Source organism: Chiloscyllium plagiosum, chromosome 7 (genome assembly GCF_004010195.1).
Source record: "Chiloscyllium plagiosum isolate BGI_BamShark_2017 chromosome 7, ASM401019v2, whole genome shotgun sequence".
NCBI lineage: Eukaryota > Metazoa > Chordata > Chondrichthyes > Orectolobiformes > Hemiscylliidae > Chiloscyllium > Chiloscyllium plagiosum.
Window position 1 is genome coordinate 10,638,632 of NC_057716.1, and position 14,195 is coordinate 10,652,826.

Below are 14,195 nucleotides of genomic sequence, written 5' to 3' on the forward strand. Positions count from 1 at the left end.
TCCCTAAGACTGATCCCACAACTTCTGTTTATCCGGCCTTGTCCGTGACAAATGCCTATCTCTGGCCCCATAAGGTCGTTTGACGTCATCCCACTGCAGGTCATCGTTAGAAGTATTTTTTCTTTATCAGTATCTATTCCTTTCATCTGGGCCTCTCCAGAGGCCACTCTGACCTTTATGACCTCTTTAATTAGGGTTTGTTCCTATGTCTCCGTACAAGTGGGAAACCTACTGTTTATACAGGCCTCTCTTCACAGCATTTTATCTAGTGCCTGTATTTCTACCATTGTTTTGCAGTCACGTCTCATGCTGACATACCATTTTTAGCTGAGACAAAAACAATTATGTATTTCCTCCACATAGTCCCCATTCTTGTTGACTCAGGTCTTGGCTGAAACAATTACACACTGATGTGAGTTCATTTACTCTGTATCAAAACTTATAATTGCAGAAATAACATTAATTTACCTATATCCCACAGTCAATTATGTGCCCGAGAAACTTATTTTACATTGATAATACTTACTTATATTAAAGGTCTTTTGGATTCTTCAATATCATGAGGCCCATATCCAGTTTCTCATGTTACACGAGCTAACCAAATTATTGCTGCAGTAAAAGACAGGAGAATAAGCTTTTTTTTTGAAGAGGAATTGTCAGAGAGACTCATCGAGTTTGTCTTTTACTCGACAACAAATATAGTCCTCAGGACGGATTGCTTGAGCAAAAAGTAAAGCCGTAGCAATGATTCAATTATTTGAGCATGGATACAAGTTTGATTTCATAATGGTAACCAACAATAATTACATATCTTAGGTCCAGTCAACAATATCGTTACGGTCAACAAAATGTGCCAAACCACCAATATTTGTAACAAAAACCAAAAGAATTGAGGATGCTGTAATTTAGAAACAACAACAGAAGTTGCTGGTAAAGCTCAGCAGGTCTGGCAGCTTCTGTGAAGAGAAATCAGAATTAACATGGATAAGGGTGGGAGAGGAGAAGGGGGGGGGGGGGGGGGGGGGGGGGGTAAGGAGTAAATGATAGGTGTGAATAGAGCTCAAAAAGAGAGAAGAGCAGTTGGACAGAAACAGGAGTAAATAACGATCTGGCTAGGAGGGTGAATAGCTGTTAACGGAGACTGTTAGCGCCTAACAATAGGTAATGTATAATGGCAAAATATGTGATAACAAGACCTGTTTATGGCAGTGTGTGGGCTTGAACATAGGAGAGTTCAGGCCCCAAAATTATTGTAGGTGATATTGATTCCAGAGGGCTGCAGGTTCCCCAAGCAGAAAATTTCCAACTTGTGCTGAGCTTCATGAGATCACTGCAGCAAGCCTGAGACAGAGGTGGTTGGCCAGTGAACAGGGAACAGGGTTAAAATGGCAGGCAACTGAAAGCTCAGGCTCTTTTTTGCTGGCGGAACATAAATGTTCTGCAAAGCAGTCACCCATTCTACACTTCGTTTCCCTGGTGTAGAGGAGATCACATTGTGAGCAGTGAGTGCAGTAGACTAGAATGTGAGAAGTGCAGGTAAAATGTTGCTTCACTTGGAAGATATATTTGGGCCCTTAGTGGCTGAGGAGGGAGAGGTAAATGAACATTTGTTACATCTATGGTGATCGCAGGGGAAGGTGCCGTAGAGCTGTGGAGGGTGGGAGGGGGAGGTGTGGCAAGTGAAGGAAGAGTGGACCAGGATGCCCCGGAGGGAATGGTTCCTGCAGATGGTGGACAAGAGAGGTGAGGGGAATATGTGTTTGGTGGTAACATCTTGCTGGAGCTAGCAGAAATGGGGGCTGATTACCTTCTGGATGTAGATGCTGATGGGATGGTAGGTAAGGACAAGGGGAACGCTATCACTGTTGTGGAAGGGAAGAGAGATGGTGAGGACAGAAGTGTGGGAGATTGGTCGGACCCAGTTGAGGGCTCTGTCGACAAAGGTTCTGGGGAGTCTTCAGTGGAAGAAGAAGGTGGGCATTTCGGAGCCTCCCTTGTTGAAGTTAGCCTCGGCGGAACGTACATGATGGAGAAGGAAGAACTGGGAGAATGTAATGGAGTCTTTACAGGAAGCAAGGTGCGAGGATGTATAGTCCAGGTAGTTGTGGGAGTCAGTGGGTTTATAGTGGAACAAATGCAGTTTGCTGAGCCCATCCAAAACTGTTCAGCTTTTCTTGACATGCGTAAAGCATGCTGTCTCAAGTGACGTTGTTAATGCAAGTGCTGAAAGTCTGGAGATCTGATAATCTGGTAGACCATCTCAACGCTGGCAGCTGGAAAAGTGTTAAGAATGTGCACAGTCATGATTGTACCAAGTGGTGGAAGAGGCTTGAGGGGGTGAACTGTCTACTTCTGCTCCTAGTTCCTTATGTTCTTGCAAATGCAACCATGTTGATGAAGTTCACCTTCAACCAAGCAAAACACAAATTTCGGAAGATTATCACACCTCCTGTATTGTTAATCATCCACATTATGTCTGTGGTATAAGATGACCTGAAGCTTATACAAGGTATCCAAGGCACTAATATTATACAACATGAAGTGGCACATTGACACATACTGAAAGTTAAAATCAACATGTGAAATTGCTCCAACGCATTACCAGTACACATCCGAAAGCATTTAACCAAGTGGCATCCATGGTATAGAGTCGATAAAGTGTGGAGCTGGAAAAAGCACAGCAGGTGAAGCAACATCAGAGGAGGAGGGGAGTCACCTCAGGTCAGGACATTTCATCTGGAATCCATAGTAGAGCCAAGGAGAGACTACTGTATAGCAGCCATGATGTGGATGAGCTGGTGTTGGACTGGGGTGGACAAAGTTAAAACTCACACAACACCAGGTTATAGTCTATCAGATTTATTTGGAAGCATTAGCTTTTGGAGTGCTACCTGGTGAACGAGCAGCCCTCCGAAAGCTCGTGCTTCCAAGGTAACCTATTGGACTATAACCTGGTATTATGTGACTTTTAACTGAGTAACAGATCACTAATTCTGTTCAATTGGCAGAATCATACCACAGAACCAACACGCAAACTCATCTTCAACTTCACGATATTTTCTTCTCAGTAGATACCAACAATCCAGAGTTGAGAGGGCTACCAGTTTGCACAGGTCTCAGTGTGGTCACATCCACTGTGGTGGAACAAACCACATGTGATGCATATGAATCAGTCAATGACCTCAAACCACTTTACTCAGGTGGATTTGCAGTATTTGGAATTTTTAAGGATGATGCATCATTACAGCTTTAAAATCATGTAGACAAGGACTCCACAGTCAAGAAAAGCTTCAAGTGGAACTGAACAAGATGGAACAAAATGGTATAATTCGGAAGGTCAACCAACACACAGATCTTAATTTCAAAGAAAGATTCCACGACATGCCTCTCTTAAAAGGTGTCCATAAAACTTTCAAAAGCTAAAAAAAATCATAAATTTTCCAGACCATGATTATTTTCCAAGTTAGATGCAATGGATAGTTAGCATCTGCCTGTTGAGCAGAAGTATCAGAAAAACTCAAAACAGTTAGAATGCCTTTTGGACTGGACTAGCTCTGATGGTTACCATTTGAACTATCAGTTACACCAAGATCTATTTCGGTCACACATGGATAGGGTTAGTGGGAATATACTTAATGATATTTGTATAGTTGACAATATGGCAGTCGCAGTAAGATAAAGACAGAGCATGAACATCAGCTTCATTTACTAATGTCAGCAGTGCATTGACAAGGATTGGCATTGCCAGGTCACTGTCAGCCAGATAAAGCCTTTGGTTGTAATCATGTCATCTCGATCCAGGTAAGATATAAGATGTTAAACAACTGCTGATCCCATAGGATAAGGAGGATCGATGATGTATCTTTCAGATGTACCCATTGAGAGGTTTGTTCAAGAAGGACCATTCCTATGTGTGACAAGACAACCACCAATAAGTCTCCAAGTCTCTCAAGCAGGTTCTGTCATTGAAATTTTGCCAACTGCAATACTGTAGCCCCATGAAAGCAATGGTTCTCGAATTGTATGTGTCATAAAAAAGCATTTAGAACACAAAAGACTTGTCATTTCCACAAGCCAACTGTTCCTTGCAGACCATGAAATATTCTGGTATTTGGTATCATGTAGTTTAACACATACTTACTTGGCAAAATATTCACTGTTGAAATGATGTCCTGCAAACTGCTAATGGGTATACCATCATGTTTGCAAGAGCTATCTGTCAGAGTGCAAGGCCATGACTTTGTAGTGAGATATAGACCAAGTATCAAGATGGTTTTGTCTGAAATGCTGAGCACATTACTCAACAACACAAGAAGAATAAGTTAGTCCTCCTGATCTACATATTGATGCTCATGGTTATGAAGCTGAAGATGTTCTCAAGGTTTGACCAGAGCCAGTTTAAACTATTATGGTCATCCATTGCAGAAATGATCAACTGCAAGAGTTGAAAGCGATTATTATCCAGAGAAGGCCTAACCATATTAAAGGTATTACCTGAGAATATTTGTTCATTTTGGTCATACAGAGACAAACTTGGTATATCATAGCAAGTCATTTTCAAGGGCAAACTAGTCCAAATGTGAAAACAGTTACATCACTGTCTCATGCACGTGTTACACTCAGAACATATAGATATTGGATGCACAAAATGACTGGCTTCTGAATCTGTCTACTTGTTGGGGATGAAATCAGGATATTCAAGAACATATGCAGCATGCTAAACACATCAACCTAAACAGCAGGATGATCATCACCATAAACATAATGTTCCACTGACTCCTTGGACAAAAGCGACAGTCGACCTACTCACAGTGCATGAGGATGATTACTTCAATGCGATGGGTAACTTCAATATATTTTCCATTGTTCAATTGCTTAGAAACACAATGACTACTGCTGTAACTGTGTGCTATTTTCAGTTTATTGATTATCCATAACAGGTTGTGTTAGATAATGGACTGCACTACTCTGGCAAACTGATTGAAACCATTTGTACTAAATGGTGAGTAACCCATATCACATTATCATGTCATTACCAATACTCAAATGGCCTAGCAAACTACAGTACGTACAATCATTAAAAGTCAAGCAACAAAGCAAGACTTTTGCACTGCATTGCTGCACTTGCATTCAACAATAAAGAAACAGGGGCTATCATCGCCAGAGCAACTTACACTTTGAAGGAAATTGTGGACAACCTTGCCCAGAAACTATATATTGAAACATCCTGAGGCACAAGACATGCTTGAAACACAGAGGAGAATAAGAGGGGTACATGATGAAAGAGCAGGTGAAGAACAATCAAAACTGTGCACAGGACAGAAAGTGAGTTATAAATGCAAATACGATATTTGGATACTAGCAAGGGCTCATAGAATGTGCAAACAGGTCAAATCATATGAAGTAATTACTGATCATAGTGCCACATTGCAAAGGAACTGAAGCCAACTCAGATCTCTGTATCCACGAAGAGATTGAGGAAGAACACTCCAGTATGAATAATAATCTAGTGAGACAATTTGACCTGCATGATGTTGATTTTCTTGAGTGCTGTTGAAGGTACATCTGTCTAGACAACTGGGGACTATTCCATTCTTGTAGGTAGAGGCAGACATTGAGGATACAGAAGGTGCGTTGCTCACTACAGAATTCCTGGTCTCTGAACTGCTGTTGACAACACCTTTTCAAACATCCATGTCCATCGTGTTTTAATTTTGAGAAGCCAGTGGCTAGCTAAAGTAATGGCTAACTGAAGTAGCCTCAGACAGTGACAGAGGAGCGTGGGTGGCAAGGATGACTATCTCCATTTACTAGGAAATGAATCAACTTATAATATTCACTATCAGACCCTCAAACACTCACCCTTCAGCTGATCACCATCCACCCATCCCAGATGCCCACTCTATAAATCCATGACCCCTCCATGCTCCCTCATGTCCTCATATCCCCCATACTCCCATGCCCTCTTCACATATCCATGCCCCATCCGTACAGGATCATACCTTAATGCTCTTTAAATGTGACCCTATCTCCCCATATCATCATGCCCTACATTTCTTCTCCATGGCCATTCACTAAGTGTCCAGTATGGACAGACCTTTGGAGCCATTTAATTACAATGAAAGGGTTTTGAAATAGAAATGAAAAAAATAAACGTTTAGAAATCTAATACAGTTGTTATTTAAATCCACTTCATGCTGAAAAAATGTCCTGTAGAGTTACATATAATGTACAGCTTATTCTGTCGTTTCTCTCACTGCTTTTCATTCCATTTTCTCTCTTAAATTTGCAGCTGCTTCAAATTTAACTCCATGTAGTGAATCATTTCTAACCTTCATCGAGGTTCCTGTCCATTTTCAGGGCTTCCCTTTGAATCCTCACAGTTTTCAGTTTAATCAATAGATGCTCACGTGGAATTTTATCCAAAGCCTTTGTAATTGAGGACGCTCAGTTTTGTGAGGCTTATCATCATGCTAACATCAAACCATTTTGTACCTTTGCTCCTTGTTAGCCATTATGAAGAGCTGCTTGTTTTTGTTTGTATCTCTGACTGCTACTCTTTGAGCTGATGAGAGGTTTGGTTCTCAGCACTATCAGGAACACAGAAACCGGGTTGCAAATTATCTAGTACTGACAACAGGAGTAATGCAAGCCTGTCATTGCCTGCATGTCATAAATTTAAAATTGCCTTAAGCTCAAATCAAGAACTGTAGACCAGTTGAGAGGCCTTCAATCGTGTCTTTTGAGTAGGTCAACTTAATTGGGCATCCTTACATCATCCCCATCCTTACAGTAAGATTAATTGCTACTCAAAATCTTTTATATTAAAGCATAACATGTCACATTGCGTTTGAGTTGCTGGTTAGACAAATGGATGTGTAGTAATTGGATATGTTATCCAGTAGGTTTGATTCTGCAGCTTTTGTTCAAGGGTGGAACCAGCAAAGCCTCTTTATTTTTCCATTAACCAGTTAGGTTAAACTGAAACCTTAAATAAAATATAACTGGTGAAGATGGTGGACGACTGACAATAAGTATTGAGCATCCAGAGGATGGGTGTATTTCCATTAATTTTTTTGAATGACAGCCCTGTAGCAAGATCCTGCCCTGGTCAGAAAGTAAATCCACACACAATATTTGCTGTAGAATGGAAGAAGATGAAATCTAATGGGACCAAAAAACATGAATATAATAGCTGATCAGTCATATATATATATTACTGATGGGATTTTTGTTTGGAATATTGATTGTAAAATATTTAGCTTAACGACAATGTTCTTTCAATTGTAAATGGAATTAAACCTGTGATTCTAGCATGAGATGAGCATTAGCTATGAGTATGGTGAATGAACAAGCTACAGTATTACTGCCTGCAGTGGCAGGTTAGTGCACACATACTCACCACTGATAAGTCTCTCAGGAAGCAAAAGTCAGGAAAGAGTGAGATAGGTTGCCCTTTGCTCTCAATGGGATTACATCTCGGGTGAGGGTGTGTGTGGAGTTGAGATGGAAGTCACCCTGGCTCTGAGAGATGTCAAGAATCACTATCGTAAATACTTTCTGTGGGTGATATCTGTTAATGTAGACCATGGCGTGAACTGCTTACAATTTGCTATCAATTTAACTGCATGACCAGGACATCTTGAGCAGCTTATGACTGAAAGTAAGATAAGAAACTTTGAAATTACTGAGCTTGTCATCTGTTGTTGAAGCAGAAAATGACCCCGATTATTGTTGCTCAACCATTTAATTGCATCTTGCATATAAAATCTCAGTAAGTCTTCTTTCAGAAGAACTGCTGCTGGCTGAGATATTTTGATTCATTCCGATTTATAGTGATGTCTAATTTGGAACAAGAGCTTACATTTATCCACTTCAGAAAAACGCCAACTGTAACCGAGGAAAACAAAATGGGTTGAATTTTCCCATTTTGTGCCTGGGTGATTTTTTCGGGGAGCTTCCTAACTTGGCAAATTTTCTCACACAGTCTTCCGATGCTCACCTTGTTAATTATGCATCCAGTTTCGAAAGCGCCCTCTCTGTCCAGTCGTGCTCACTGATGCTGAGACAGTGTGCCAATTGTTCTGCTGGTGCTATATTTAAACCCAACTTGGTACCACTTCAAACACCGTAAGCTAGGAGCTGCCCTTCATAGTCTACTGTTCAACCATTTGTGGCAATGAGATGTCACAAGTGATCCCTGCCATTTCAGAAAAAGGGAAGGAATGGGGATGAGGGATAGTAGACATCTGTTTTCCAATGGACCACTAAAAGAAATCACAGTGCCAGTCTTAGCCAATCTAGACACAGACTCCAGCCCAGGTCAATGCTATTTTGTATACTTAAAGAAAAACCAAGCAATGAGGAAGAAGGATCATGATCTTCTGTGCTACACAGTGACAAGTGTTGCTATATTTTTTCTGGTACTTCACATTTACTGTAGCTTTACTACTGCACACAAATCTCACCAACAGTTGGACTGCCGGCCTCACTACTGCACGCAACATCCTCACTCATTGGTTCTCATCCACCTCATCCTCTTTAACTACTAACTCTACCTGTACACCACCAGCACCACCACTTCCTACTGTAACATTGGGGCACCTCACCATCTCTGCTGCTCCTGCACCACCACCAACAATTCTTCTGTACATTTTCACCACACTCAATCTCTTCTTTTTCCTCATTCCAGCAGAAAGTCAGGAATTGTCTGTCTACAGTTTCTCAGCAGTGCATGGGAGAATCACGGACTGTATGTAAATAAGTTGAGATTAACTAATAATGAATGCAAACAAATGAGAATAAAGTAGACACTTTTCATTAGTGAGATTAAGAATTTGCTGTTTAATCTTTAATGGGAAAATTGGAAGCTTCTTCTTAACACTGAAAATCAGGTATTTTCATTCTTGCGGTATTTTCCCATGATTCTCATTGCTGAAGGCTTGGGAAAAATCTGCTCAAAGACATTTCATAAATTTTAAAGATTTATTGGATTAAATTTCAAATTACAACAGACAATTCTGAAAATAAACAATTAGTCTTTGTCTATAAGCAGGAGAAGCAATTAATGAACTTTGTCCGAATGAAGGTTTGGAGGAATAGCAACAATTTCAGTAAGTTTGGAAAATGTAGAGAAATAAGGGCAGAAATGTAAGGAAAAGAACCAAAAAAAATGTTGATTATATAGCAAATGTCAGGTAGAAAATATAAATAAATTATCACGTGAAATCATAGCATCATAGAATCTTACAGCACAGAGATCATTAGACCCACTGTGTCCTTCGGAAAGAGCTATCTAATTAGCCAATTTTCTATCCTTTCCCCATGGTGCAGTAAATCTATCCTTTTCAAGTACTTAACTAATGCCATATAAAAGTCAGTTATAGATTAACTTACAGTAACCTTCTAGGTAGCACATACTAGATCGTAACAATTTACTGCATGAAACTCATTCCTTATCCATCTCCTCATTTGCTCTTTTTTGCTACCACTCCTCCAGCCAGTGGAAGCAGTTTATCCTTGACTCCTATCAAAATGCATCATGACTTTGATACCACTATTTCCCTTTAATCTTCCCTTCTCAAAGAAAGAAAAACTATTTCGCACTTTTGCATTATGCCTTTCACAACTATCACACATCTCATAGAGCTTTATAGACAATAATGTATTTTTGAGGGGTTCTGAAGAAAGGTTATTATGAATGCAAAATATTAACTGTTTTCTTTCCACAAATGCTGACAGACTTGCTGAGTTTCATCAGCATTTTCTCTTTTTTTACTTTTTTTAAATAGGTATTTTTATTGAAGAAAAGGAAATTTTTAAAGATTTTTTTACAAAATTACAAAAGTAATACAAACAAGTATAAACATCAATATAAAATTAAATAAATAAGAAAAAAGATAAGAAATCAATAATAACCGAAACAAAAAAAAGAGAAAAACCCAACTAACCACTGATCTATCCTATAAACAACCAAAACATAAAAATAGGATATCATACATTACTAGCAATAAACAACAGAATAATTAAATAACTTAGTACATGCTCAAAATAGATTTACATCAAGTCATAATGAAACCCGTATTTATGTGGGATTCCTCCTCCTGGGGGTCCCCAGTCCAGCCAGAACCATTACCACAGCCAGACAATAGCCCTGGCAATATGGCCAAAATATCTGTGTCGATATAGTTCAGAAAGGGCTGCCATATTTTATAGAATAATTCAGTTTATTGGTGCATCATATTTGTGAAGAAGTCAAGGGGGATATATTCCATGACTATTCTGTGCCAGTTCGAAAGTCCTGGAGGGCCTTCAGCTGCCCAATTCACTAAAATATTTTTCCTTGCACAAAAGGAGAGAATGGAAAATAGTTCCCTCCCGTGCACGTCCAGGGAGGGGAAATCTGAACACCCAACAGTAGAGACACTGAATCCAATCTAATCTCCGTACCCAAGATCTCTGTCAAGGCATTCGCTACTCTATCCCAAAACCAGCGGATCTTATGGCACGTCCATAGAACTTATCAGACGGATCTTGTTTTCCATTTCGGTGGTCGCTGGAAGGTTTTCTATACTTAGGTATTTTTATCACCCCAGTATTTGGTCAGCTGTATAAAGCCAATTTTGTGCACCTATTAGAGAAAATAAGGCAAGACCTTTAATGCTGGGGAGATCTCCCAATATCCTGGCTGGGCAGAGTAGCCCTAGTTAAAATGAATATTCTACCTTGTCTTCTATATCCTAAGAGATTGCTCCCTCTGATGTTGCCGAGACTGGCATTGCATTAGCTCCATGGCTGGCTTAGTTTCTTTATCTGGAATCAGAGACGGCCCCTTATCAAATCAGAAAAGCTGCAGCTTCCACTGGCAAGGGGAGGACTGGATTTTCCAGACTTTAGGAGGTATCAATTGAGCTCCTTATTATCCTATGTGGCTGGTTGGGTCTCTTGTGACCCACAATCAATTTGGTTAGACATTGAGACATCCCAAGCAAAGTGTCCCCTCATCAATCTTTTATTTATGGATAAGATGAGAGCTATTATGGACTATTGCAAAAACCCTATTGCATTAAATACAATTAAAGCCTGGAGGATAATGCAACAAGATGAGGGTAACCTGCAAAAAAACCTCCCCTTATACTCCTATAGTGGGAGCATCGGGATTTCAGCCAGGGCTGACAGACAGTACATTTAAAACTTGGAAGTCCAGAGGTATCTCCTGCTTGAGGGACCTGTTCGATGGGGAGGTTATGATGTCTTTTGAGCAATTGCACCAGAAGTTTGGACTGCCTAACGGGGACCTTTTTCGGTATTTCCAAACACGAGATTATATACAGAAGAAGACCACATTGATAGGCAATCCTTACAAATCGGATAGGGAAAGGAGAGTGCTATGGCTGATGGAGCCGCCCTCTTTATCACTCATTATATAATGAGGTATTGAAAGACATGGAACGATTATTTAAAACATGGAACCAAGAATTGGGGTTAGAAATCTCTTTAGAAATATGGGAGGGCATCTGGGAAAATGCCAGAAAGATCTCTATTTGTAATAGAACTCAAGCTATTCAAATAAAGATATTCCACAGGGCTCATATAGCACCTGAACGGCTTGAAAAATTTAAGGAAGGAGTATCCCCTATGTGTCCTAAATTCAAAACAGAAGTTGGCACTCTTTTTTACTTTTGAGGTGTAGTCACTGTAGGAATGATCCAATGATGTCTAGCCTTTTTAAATAACTAAGGTTGCCCCTTACCTGACACAATTAGAATAAATCTCTTCTGCAACACTTGTAATAGCTTGACATCCTTATTGTATGTGTATGTTTGACTTTGGTGGTCTTCGGAGATAAAGTCATAATAGGCAAAGGTTGGGGAAGGCATAAAAAGCATAAGGAAGCCTGAGTTATGCAGTCATCGAGTTATAGAGTCATACAGCACAGAAACAGACCCTTCGGTCCAACCAATCCATGCCAAGCATAACCCCAAACTAAACTAATCCTGCCTGCCCTACTTGGCCCATATCCCTCCAAACATTTCTTATTCATGTACTTACCTAAACGTTTTTTAAATTAGGTGTACCTGCATCCACCACTTCCTCAGGAGGTTCATTCCACACATGAACAACTCGCTATCTAAAACAATTGCCCCTAATGTCTGTTTTAAATCTTTCTCCTCTCACCTTAAAAATCTATCTCCAGACTTGAAATTCCCCATCCAATGGAAAAGACACCTGAAATTCACCTTATCCTTACCGTTCATTATTTCATAGACCTCTACAAAGTCAGCCCTCAACCTAGTGAAAAATGACTCAGACTATCAAGTCACTCCTTAGAACTCAAACTCTCCATTCCTGGCAACATCCTGGTAAATTTCTTCTTCATCCTCTCCATCTTAATAATACCTTTCCCAAAACAGGGAAACCAGAACTGGATGCAGTACTCCAGAACAGGCCTCACCAACGTCCTGTACAACTTCAACTTAACGTCCCATTTCCTATACCCAAAATTCTGAGCCCTGGAGACAAGCATGTTAAGCATCTCCTTTATCAAATGGGATGCAAACATGAAAGAATGATATACTTGAACTGTAGGACTCTCTGTTCTACCACATTGCCCAAGGCCTTACTTTTAGTTGTATCATTCTTGCCTTTGTTTGTTTTGCCAAAATGCGATACCTCACATTTATCCAAATTACACTCGATCAGCCACTCTGCAGCCCATCGACCCAATTTGTAATCACAGACCTCTTCTTCACTGTCAACTATACCACCAATCTTGGTGTCAACTGCAAACTTACTAACCATGCTTTCAGTTTCCTCGTCTAAACCATGCATATAAATGACAACCAAAAGTAAGTTGATTGGGGCAACAAAAAGTGGAAAGCAGTCAAGCAGTGACAGAAGCAAATCTAATGTTGAAAATGAGTTGACTCATGTAAAACCTTAATTTAAAGTTCAAAAAAATTCTTTGAAGGGGAAAACCTTTCTTGGGTAACGTTAGACTCAAATATGAATGTTCAACACTGTAGGTTTGGAATCCCTAGAAAGATTTTACTAACATTTTAATGTGACACTTAATGCATTTGTTAAGACGTTTTAATGAGTAACTGAGTTGTGCTTTTCTCACAATATTACAGCTGGAAATAAATTGTATGTTTTTGTATGCCGATAAATTGCTAATGTTAAATCTTAAATACTTCTGGCCTCGGTGGATTCAGATGGTTTAACTTCTGTCTGTCCTTGCAGCTAATGATCAGACCATGCCGCGATGAGGATCAATAGGTGTCAGACAGAAAGATATCAAGCAGCTACCAAATCCCTCCAGACGTAACCTCTTCTACAATAAAGGAAATCCACCTGAGAATACTTAAGGCTTTGCTTAACAAACTCTAATTCATGCACACATGGATTCTATATCCAAGGGTCAGAAATGTGTTGTAATCTATTACTCTAATGACTGTTTTGCATTACCCAAGTGCTATTTATAGCTCTCAAGCTGTGATATTGAGCTCATTACCATAAGCAGTCTTAATGCAGCACCATTAGCAAGCAATATCCTTGTGCGAACATTTTAAAAAAAAGTTTCAAAGTTATACATGAAGAAGAAATTTATCTAATCAAATTTGAAGTGCTGCTGTGTGCTCAAGAGAATAGAGAAGCAGGTAACTTCTCTTGATAATGTTTCGACAGAAATTTCTTGATTTGGTTTATAGCAAAATGTTTGGCTGTATTAAATTCAGGATATCATTCATTTGCAATAGAATAGGAGGCTTTTAGAACATGAAAGATAAAAGTTCTTCATTCAGATCCTTGAAACTGCTCAATGCTGACATTTGATCTCAAATCCACATCACTAACCAATCTCCATATCTCTCGATTTGTTTAGATTCCAAGTGACAGATTTTTGTGCAGGAGGTGGATTGATTGCAGATTGTATTGTATCTGTCCCCCAGACTATGCTATCCTGTACCACTACCACACTCCTTTTTACCACCAGACTTGAATGGCCTCCTGCATCATTGTGTCATGATTCTGGATTAGAGTGGTGCTGGAAAAGCACAGCAGGTCAGATAGTATCCAAGGAGCAGGAAAATCAACATTTTGGGCAAAAGCCCTTCATCAGGAATACAGGCAGAGAGCCTGAAGGTTTGAGAGATAAATGAAAGGAGGGTGGGGGTAGGGAGAAAGTAGCATAGAGT

At 39.8% G+C, this 14,195-nt stretch overlaps 1 long non-coding RNA gene across 1 annotated transcript in view; it reads left to right on the top strand.

Moving 5' to 3' along the window:
- Positions 1 to 13,346, top strand: part of LOC122551977 — a 28,916-nt gene extending 15,570 nt beyond the window's left edge. Inside the window, exon 3 of the long non-coding RNA XR_006312241.1 lies at positions 13,243 to 13,346. This is a non-coding gene — a long non-coding RNA (uncharacterized LOC122551977). The remainder of the gene's footprint in view (positions 1 to 13,242) is intronic.
- Positions 13,347 to 14,195: the final 849 nt, after the last annotated feature.